This window comes from Bos javanicus, chromosome 7 (genome assembly GCF_032452875.1).
Source record: "Bos javanicus breed banteng chromosome 7, ARS-OSU_banteng_1.0, whole genome shotgun sequence".
Taxonomy (NCBI): domain Eukaryota; kingdom Metazoa; phylum Chordata; class Mammalia; order Artiodactyla; family Bovidae; genus Bos; species Bos javanicus.
Window position 1 is genome coordinate 59,876,095 of NC_083874.1, and position 9,694 is coordinate 59,885,788.

Sequence of the window (9,694 nt, forward strand, 5' to 3'; positions counted from 1 at the left end):
AGTGATGCCATTCAGCCATCTCATCCTCTGTCGTCCCCTTCTCCTCCTACCCCCAATCCGTCCCATATACATCGGGCATATATTTACACGTTTTACACATACTAACTAATTTAAGTGTTCTAATAACCATTTTGAGTAGACATTAACATTGCCCTCATTTTATAGGTGAGGAAACTGAGACAGACATAAGAGAGATTAAGAAATTTGACTCAGATCACACAGCTGGTAAGTGTCAGAGCTGAGACTCCGTCCTTTAGTGCACCACAAATATTTTATTGAATGATGAATGCATTAGTTAAAACTATAATGGTTTGTGGTCTTCCTGATGTCCTTATATTCCAAGTACAAGTAGTGCAATTTGCCTTAGAACAAATGAGAATGATTAGCCAAATCAATAGAATGAGTATGTGCAGGGAGGTCGTAGACATTAAGAGGAGCAGGCAGCTGTTTTCCATTAAGAGGCAGTAACTCAAGCTTCATGAGACAGATCTGATGGCTGGGCTGCAGACAAGAAGAAGGGTGTGCTGGCAGAGACATGGGAAGCTCACTGGGCTCCAGACCATATTACCTGGAGGACGCTCCCTGCCAAACCCAGTCACAGCCAGAGCTCCGAGAAAGGAGTTTGGGGAGCAGCTGAGAACTGACTGCCCCAAGAATTATGCCAAGGAAGTAAGAGAAACCAGCCTCTGAGTCAGGCCAGGGAGATTTCTGTTCTGTTCTGACCTGGCCTTTAGAGGCAAGACCTTCCTGGAAGCCACACCTTACTGAGTCCTGTGAGGTGGATCCCAACAGCTGCCGATGTCAAGAAGAAAAATAATCATAGTACAAGGCAAAGAAATCCATCGTGTTCTTGTCATTTTTCAGGTACTATGTGAGGAAGGGGCTTTAGATAAGTTATCTCCTTTAATTCTCATAATAACTCTGGAGGTAACTTCAAACTTCATTTTGTCAATAACTATTTTTCAAGTCACTGCTTATGTTGAGGAAGTAAGTACTATTTTTAATTCTCTTCTACAGATGAGGAAAAAGAGACTTGAAAAAATTAAGTAACTTGCCCAAGTTAGATATTAGAACTTGAACTCAGGTCTGCCCAGTGCCAAAATCATGTTTCTTAACCTCTACTCTGAATTGCCTTCTGATTTTTAAAACCACCTTTTATTTCTATCTATGTGCAAGGTACTGTACTGTAATCATTAGAAAAAAATCATTCAAGGAGATAATGTTTCCTGGCTCATAACAAATGGTCAGTAAATATTAGCTTAACAGAAGAAGAAATATTAGCTTAGACCTAACAGAAGCAGAATATATTAAGAAGAGGTGGCAAGAATACACAGAAGAACTGTACAAAAAAGAGCTTCACAACCAAGATAATCACGATGGTGTGATCACTCACCTAGAGCCAGACATCCTGGAATGTGAAGTCAAGTGGGCCTTAGGAAGCATCACTACAAACAAAGCTAGTGGAGGTGATGGAATTCCAGTTGAGCTATTTCAAATTCTGAAAGATGATGCTGTGAAAGTGCTGCACTCAATATGCCAGCAAATTTGGAAAACTCAGCAGTGGCCACAGGACTGGAAAAGGTCAGTTTTCATTCCAATCCCAAAGAAAGGCAATGCCAAAGAATGCTCAAACTACTGCACAATTGCACTCATCTCACACACTAGTAAAGTAATGCTCAAAATTCTCCAAGCCAGGCTTCAGCAATATGTGAACTGTGAACTTCCTGATGTTCAAGCTGGTTTTAGAAAAGGCAGAGGAACCAGAGATCAAATTGCCAACATCTGCTGGATCATGGAAAAAGGAAGAGAGTTCCAGAAAAACATCTATTTCTGCTTTATTGACTATGCCAAAGCCTTTGACTGTGTGGATCACAATAAACTGTGGAAAATTCTGAAAGAGATGGGAATACCAGACCACCTGACCTGCCTCTTGAGAAACCTATATGCAGGTCAGGAAGCCACAGTTAGAACTGGACATGGAACAACAGACTGGTTCCAAATAGGAAAAGGAGTTCGTCAAGGCTGTATATTGTCACCCTGCTTATTTAACTTGTATGCAGAGTATATCATGAGAAACGCTGGGCTGGAAGAAGCACAAGCTGGAATCAAGATTGCCAGGAGAAATATCAATAACTTCAGATATGCAGATGACACCACCCTTATGGCAGAAAGTGAAGAGGAACTCAAAAGCCTCTTGATGAAAGTGAAAGAGGAGAGTGAAAAAGTTGGCTTAAAGCTCAACATTCAGAAAACGAAGATCATGGCATCTGGTCCCACCATTTCATGGGAAATAGATGGGGAAACAGTGGAAACAGTGTCAGATTTTATTTTGGGGGGCTCCAAAATCACTGCAGATGGTGACTTCAGCCATGAAATTAAAAGATGCTTACTCCTTGGAAGGAAAGTTATCACCAACCTAGACAGCATATTCAAAAGCAGAGACATTACTTTGCCAACAAAGGTCCATCTAGTCAAGGCTATGGTTTTTCCAGTAGTCATGTATGGATGTGAGAGTTGGACTGTGAAGAAAGCTGAGTGCCGAAGAATTGATGCTTTTGAACTGTGGTGTTGGAGAAGACTCTTGAGAGTCCCTTGGACTGCAAGGAGATCCAACCAGCCCATTCTAAAGGAGATCAGTCCTGGGTGTTCTTTGGAAGGGCTGATGCTAAAGCTGAAACTCCAATACTTTGGCCACCTCATGCAAAAAGTTGACTCATTGGAAGACTCTGATCCTGGGAGGGATTGGGGGCAGGAGGAGAAGGGGACAACAGAGGATGAGATGGCTGGATGGCATCACTGACTCAATAGACGTAAGTTTGAGTGAACTCCAGGAGTTGGTGATGGACAGGGAGGCCTGGTGTGCTGCAATTCATGGGGTTGCGAAGAGTCGGACACGACTCAGCGACTGAACTGAACTGAAATATTAGCTTATGTTATCCTACATATTGTATGTTTATATACTGTGATGGTTAGTTTTATGTGTCAACTTGGCTAAGCCACAATGCCCAGATATTTGGCCAGACACAGCTGGATACAGCTGTGAAGGCATTTCTAGATTAAGTTAACATATAAATCTGTTGACTTCGAGTAAAGCAGATTAACCACCCCTCATAATGCGGATGGGCCTCATCTAATCACTTGAAGAATGTAAAGGAAAAAGACTGTCTTCCCCTAAGGAAGAGCGAATTCTACCTCCAGACAGGCTTCAGACTCAAGTTGCAACGTCAGCTCTTCCCTAGGTCTTCATCCTGCTGACCTCTCCTGAAGATTTTGGACTTGGCAACCTCCACAATCACATGAGCTAATCCCTTAAAATCAATCAATATTTATCTATAGATATATATATCCATGATGTATATATTACTGCTTCTATTTCTCTGGAGAAGCTTGACTACTATACTGGAGTGGGTTGCCATTTCCTTCTCCAGGGGACCTTCCTGACCCAGGGATTGAACCCAGGTATCCTGCATTGCAGGCAGATTCTTTACCATCTCAGCCACCAAGGAAGCCCAGAGATATATAAAATAATGAAATAATCAGATGAGCAGATAAAATCTGGAAAGGTCTATATGAGAGGCAAAGAATTCAAACTGCCCAAATTCTTCCTAGAAATCTAGCTCCTAACGAAGAATACAGCCTACAACTGTCACAATCGTCTCTACTTATGTGAAAAGCTGGTTTTCCTAATTTGGTTAGAAATTAATTAGAGATTAATGGTAGCTCTTCTCATTCTCTCCTCCCTCCAGGCCTGTTTTCCATCAATGACAACTTCAGAAATGAACAGGCAAGTCTGCTGAAAGGTCAGGTCCTTCCTTTGCCCTCTCCCCTGCCCCCCGAGCTCAGTGTAGGGATGGGGGCTGGCAGTGGAGGTGCTGAAAAAAGAGCTCCTGTCTGGCAGCCATAAATTCCGTGGGCTGGGCCCAAGGTCACCACTCACCAGCCTAGTCACCTGGGACAGACCTCTTTCACAGGTCCCGGCTTTAGTTTCCTCTTTACCACAACAGTAATGATGATGATTACTCTGAGGGTGACTACAAAAATCAACATGAAATCCTATTTGTGACACTATTTCATGAAGAGTAGGTTTTCTCTCTCAGAAAGCAGTCCATGTGTTAGTCATTCCATTGTGTTCGACTCTTTGTGACCCCATGGACTGTAGCCCACCAGGCTCCTCTGTATATGGAATACTCCAGGCAAGAATACTGGAGTGGATAGCCATTCCCTTCTCCAGGGGATCTTCCCGACCCAGGGATCAAACTCAGGTCTCCTGTATTGCAGGCAGATTCTTTACCATCTAAGCCACCAGGGAGTCCCTAGGAAGCAGTCTGGTTGTTGAGTAAATGTCAGCATATCAGCGCAGGCTCAGCCCTGCGTAGTGCTCTGGAGTCAGTTGGCCAGGATGGTTGATGGTCACAGCTCATGTGCCTCATTGCTACTGATAGGGAGGGCATGAATGGTCATAACAGCCCCTCCAGTGGCAGGCATTTCAAGCTCCAAATACTTAGCCTCATGTTCTCTTCCTAATGGCCCCATCAGCTAGGCAGCCCAGGGAGGAAGAGGTTACACTCATGACCACACACCAGGGACAAGACCTGGCTTGGCTGCAGCCCCATCCAGAAATTCAGGGTCTGTCCCTCCCCAGCTCCAGGTAAGGTCAGCTGACAGAACTTAACCTAATGATTCAGGGGCCAGGAGAACAAAGTGACTTGGTCACAAATCCTCCTTCTAAAGCCAAGGCCCTCTCACCACAGAGGAGAATCTGGGAGATAGATGAATTCTGGAAAAAGAAATTAATTTGAAAAAAAAAATAAAATAAAGAAAGTGCCAGCAAGATTCTAATCCAAGAATTCTAATCCAAGAATCTATCCAGAAGAACCGAGAATCATTCATCAAACGTCTCCTGGAACTCAAACCTGATACATTACTTTCCCTGTTATCTTAGGATTTGGGGGAAGTGGCACAGATTTTCATATGACTAAGCTTGGTCACCAACTCACTCTGTGACATTAAACAAGTCATTTAGTATCTCTGAGTCTCAGTTTTCTCTTCTAAAAAAATCTAAAGTGGTACAAAATTAGTTTCTCAAACTTTAGACATTAGACTTTTGGAATCATGATTTTTGTCATCACACAGCTAATGTTTGCCAACTATTGGTCTCTGAAAGTGAAAAGGGAAAGTATTAGTCACCCAGTCATATCTGATTCTTTGCCACCCCATAGACTGTTGCCCACCAGGCTCCTCTGTCCATACAAGAATTCTTCAGGCAAGAATACTGTACATGTATTTATATATTTTAAAAGGAAGGAAACATGCTATCACTTCATAAATGTAAAACAGAGTCTTTTGCATTAATAATTTGCAATGAATACATAATTATTATAATTTTTAAAATTCTCACATGCCAGATTCCTAAAAGCATTCCTCGTACTCCCTCTGGGGGTCGCTTTCCCCCAGTCCGCCATTCCGCCAGTGAAAAATCTTGATCCCTTGCAGCACTGCTAACTCCCAAGGAAGCCTTCCTGAACCCCTGCATTAGGCTAGTTCCCTCTGCCAGTCCCTATGGAGTCATTCATTGTGCTTCTCTGTCGTTCACGGAAGTCTGTCTTCCCTGCTAAAAGGTGGTGGCGAGGGTATTTGCTCTAGTGCGCATTGCTACGGAGAAGGCAATGGAAGCCCACTCCAGTACTCTTGCCTGGAAAATCCCATGGACGGTGGAGCCTGGTAGGCTGCAGTCCATGGGGTCGCTGAGGGTCGGACACGACTGAGCAACTTCACTTTCACTTTTCACTTTCATGCATTGGAGAAGGAAATGGCAACCCACTCCAGTGTTCTTGCCTGGAAATTCCCAGGGACGGGGGAGCCTGGTGGGCTGCCGTCTATGGGGTAGCACAGAGTCGGACACGACTGAAGTGACTTAGCAGCAGCAGCAGCAGCGCATTGCTACATGTATCACCTTACTTAACAGTGTTACCTTACCTTATCTAAGACTCAGCTTCTTTAGCCTCCGAAGGAGGTTTATTTTTTCTTCAGTGAATGGAATCTGAAAAAAAAAAAAAAAGTTAAAAATAATTTGGGTGAGAAAGGCAGAAGAGACTTAAGGTAGCCCAGAAGAGTTGAAATCAAGGGAATAATCTGTCAACTGGAGGAGATAGGAAAATGCTTATATTATTCAATATAATCTACAATATTCAACCTAATTCACTCCATTCACATTATTCATTACAACTTTTATGACCATAGCTGATAGTTATTTAGTGGTTACTATTGTGCCAAGTACTTCTGTATGATTTCACCTAATTTCCACAACCACTATTATTACCACTTTTTGTTGTTGTTCAATCGCTTAGTAGTGTCTGACTCTTTATGACCCCATGAACAGCAGCATACCAGACTCCTCTGTCCTCTACTATCTTCCAGAGTTTGAATTGCCCTCTGCTCTTCCCCAGTAGCATACTGGACACTTTATTCTCACTTTACTGATGAAGAAATTAAGAGAGAGACTACATATGTGGTCCAAGAACACAACCAGTAAGTGGCAGAACAGGGACTTGAACTTGAGTCTGCATGACTTGAGGCCCTATGCTCTCACCCCAGGTAGTACAGTTCTGGTACTAGGCGCCATGGTCACTCCTCCTCCAGGCTCCAGGCTGACCATCTGCTCCCCTCCAGAGGCTGCTCGTCTTGTGACCAGCTGAATGTGATTGATTCCTGAGAGGACACAGCAGCACATGTCTTATCTCTTCTTTAACTGTCAATTTCCTTCTGAGCTGTCCCTCTTCCTTTCTCTCCCTTTCTGATCCTTCCTACAAGCATCACCAGATTAAAGTTTGTTGCCCTCATCGTGTTGCAGGAAGCCAGCGAGTGCCCCTCCCTCACCAAGGAGTGAGAGTGGCTCTGAGTCTGTCCCACAAAGCAATGGGGCCTCTGAGTCTGTCCCACAAAGCAGTGGACAATATTGTGCATGTGAAGTATGCATGAGGTGTACGGGTAAGCAAACCCATGTGAAGAATTATGTTTACTTTTAAACATGTCTCTCTCTCTAGCATTTGAAAACCTCTTTTCCCTTTTTCCCTTCCATGGGTCCTGGTTCCCATTAATACTGATCTCCTGTTCATGCCATTTTCATTTCATCTTCCCGGGTCCTCCAGATGCCATCTCCTCCCTCTGCCTCAGTGCAAATTATAGGTCTTTGGGCCCTAAATCCAACTGACTATTTTCTCTGATCCAACAACCTGGACTGCTGATTCGGCGTGACCCAAAGTAGACATCAGCTGTGGTCCTGTGGTCCTTTACATTGTCTTGGCCCTCATCACCTCCCTGTCTCTTCCTTAGAGATTTCTGGCCATCCTGGGACAGGCAAAAGCTGATTGGGTCACCATCTCCATTATTCATCCTCTATGCTCACAAACTCTCAGGTGAGGCAACCACATGGAGGTGGCCCCATCCCTGAGAACTACTGCCCTCAGCTCTGCTCCAGGCCAGCCTACCACCTGCTGCAACTGCCCCACAAATTTCAGAAATTTAATGGACAAGCCAGGTCCTGGAGCAGCAGGTCAAAGAGATAAATATTCTGATTAAAATATCCCTTATCAAGAGCCAAGATATTTGCATGATGAAAGACATGCCTGCATGTGCCCTTCTTCAGCCCAGAGTAAGAGGGTCAGAGCTTCCCAGATCCCACAGGGAATAGGAATGGTTGCCCGAGGCAGAGCCATGGAACTGTAGCCTCCTCAGCAACAGCAAACTCAAGGGCATCAGGTTCTTAGCTGTATTCAAGAGACCCTGAGCCAGGGCTCACCTGTCCCAGATGGACAGTGATTAAAAATTTAACAATAAATAAATGCTTTAACCTGGAGGAGCTTAACTCTAGGTTTTGAAATTTAATCCTTTTTGCCTCCTGCTACAAGTCTTTCCCACCTGCCCACCTTCTGGAAATTCAGACTGAAAACCTTCTGCAAAGCTAAATTCTTGGTGTTTTTAATTAATTAGTCTGGGAGATGGTGAAGGACAGGGAGGCCTGGTGATCTGCAGTCCATGGGGTCACAGAGTCGGACATGCCTGAGTGACTAAACAGCAAGTTAGTCTCTGAGACATCAATAGGTGTGATCCTCACTTACAGAAATTAACACATGAAAAAAACTCCACTGGAGTGAAAATTCACATCACAAATGGTTGACTCTTTAAAGTGAGATCCCTATGTATATTGAGGATATAATTTGAACTCCAAAAGTTCGGGCTCCTGGACTGAGAAGGCACCCCAAGTATTTAAGGTACAAGCCCCTCCTAATCAAAAGTTTTAGGCTTGAAATGCTTCTATAATTATACAGATGGAAAAACAGAAGACAAAGAGGGGAAAGGACTTGCCCAATAGCACCTGGCAGCTCAGATGGACCTGTGCACAAAAGCCTGGTCTTCTGATCCCTCTGCCAGTGGCTGCTTAACCTCTGGATTTCTGCTATATGACCGTTCCTTCAAGAATGAGCTCAAGAAAGAATTAGGTAGCCCTAAATGGGCTCTGTGGAGAAGGCAATGTCACCCCACTCCAGTACTTTTGCCTGGAAAATCCCATGGATGGAGGAGCCTGGTAGGCTACAGTCCATGGGGTCGCTAGGAGTCAGACACGACTGAGCGACTTCTTTCACTTTTCACTTTCTTGCACTGGAGAAGGAAGTGGCAACCCACTCCAGTGTTCTTGCCTGGAGAATCCCAGGGACAGGGGAGCCTGGTGGGCTGCGGTCTATGGGGTAGCACAGAGTCGGACACGACTGAAGTGACTTAGCAGCAGCAGCAGCAGCAAACAGGCTCTGACTTTTTCCATCGCACTAATCAGTTTGTAATGATATATGATTTCTCAGTGCCCCTCCTTCCAACTAGACAGTGCTCTCCATGAGACGGGGACCTGTTTGGTACACCAGAGCTTCTAGCACCTAACAGTGCTCAGCACGTAGTGGAAGGTCAATAAATATGTATTGGATGGTTGGACAGATAGGATTTACAATGATGTCTCCCACATAATAGAAAATAGGAATACTGAAAAGAGGGGGGTTTGCCCACAACCAGGAACAAGTCTGTGCCATAGGGCCAGTGAAGGCAGGGGAACCTCACTCTCCCTCAGGCCTCAGTGTCCAGGATTGGACCGAACAGGCTTTGACAAGCCTTCCAACTCGTAACGGTCTATGTATATTTTGAATTTTATGTAATGAATCCAGGATATGGATAGAACACAAAGTGCTGAACATTATGCATGCATGTGTGCTAAGTCACTTCAGTCATGTCAACTCTTCGCAATCCTATGGACTGTACCCCACCAGGCTCTTCTGTCCATAACACTCTCCAGGCAAGAATACTAGTGTGGGTTGCCATGCCTTTCTCCCGGGGATCTTCCCAACCCAGGTATCGAACCCTCATCTCTTACATCTTCTGCATTGGCAGGCCAATTCTTTACCACTAATGCCACCTTAGAAGCCCCATTCCAACTCATAAAAGGGCTGGGGACCCTGAGGCCCCCACCCCACCAGCGTTATGGTTTCACACCGCCCTCTAGTGGCTAGAACATGTTACTAAACTTGTGGTTTGTTTTTGTTTTGGGGGGGTTTTTTTGGAAAACTGAGTTTATTATACTCAGCCAGTTTGTAGGCCTGGCTGAGTATAATTAATAACTTACATATGTATGAAATATATTAAATCCATCAGG

At 44.4% G+C, this 9,694-nt stretch overlaps 1 long non-coding RNA gene across 1 annotated transcript in view; it reads right to left on the bottom strand.

The window, feature by feature from the left end:
• LOC133251462 (uncharacterized) overlaps positions 1-6,042 on the bottom strand; it is a 169,939-nt gene extending 163,897 nt beyond the window's left edge. Inside the window, exon 1 of the long non-coding RNA XR_009737625.1 lies at positions 5,977-6,042. This is a non-coding gene — a long non-coding RNA (uncharacterized LOC133251462). The remainder of the gene's footprint in view (positions 1-5,976) is intronic.
• Positions 6,043-9,694: the final 3,652 nt, after the last annotated feature.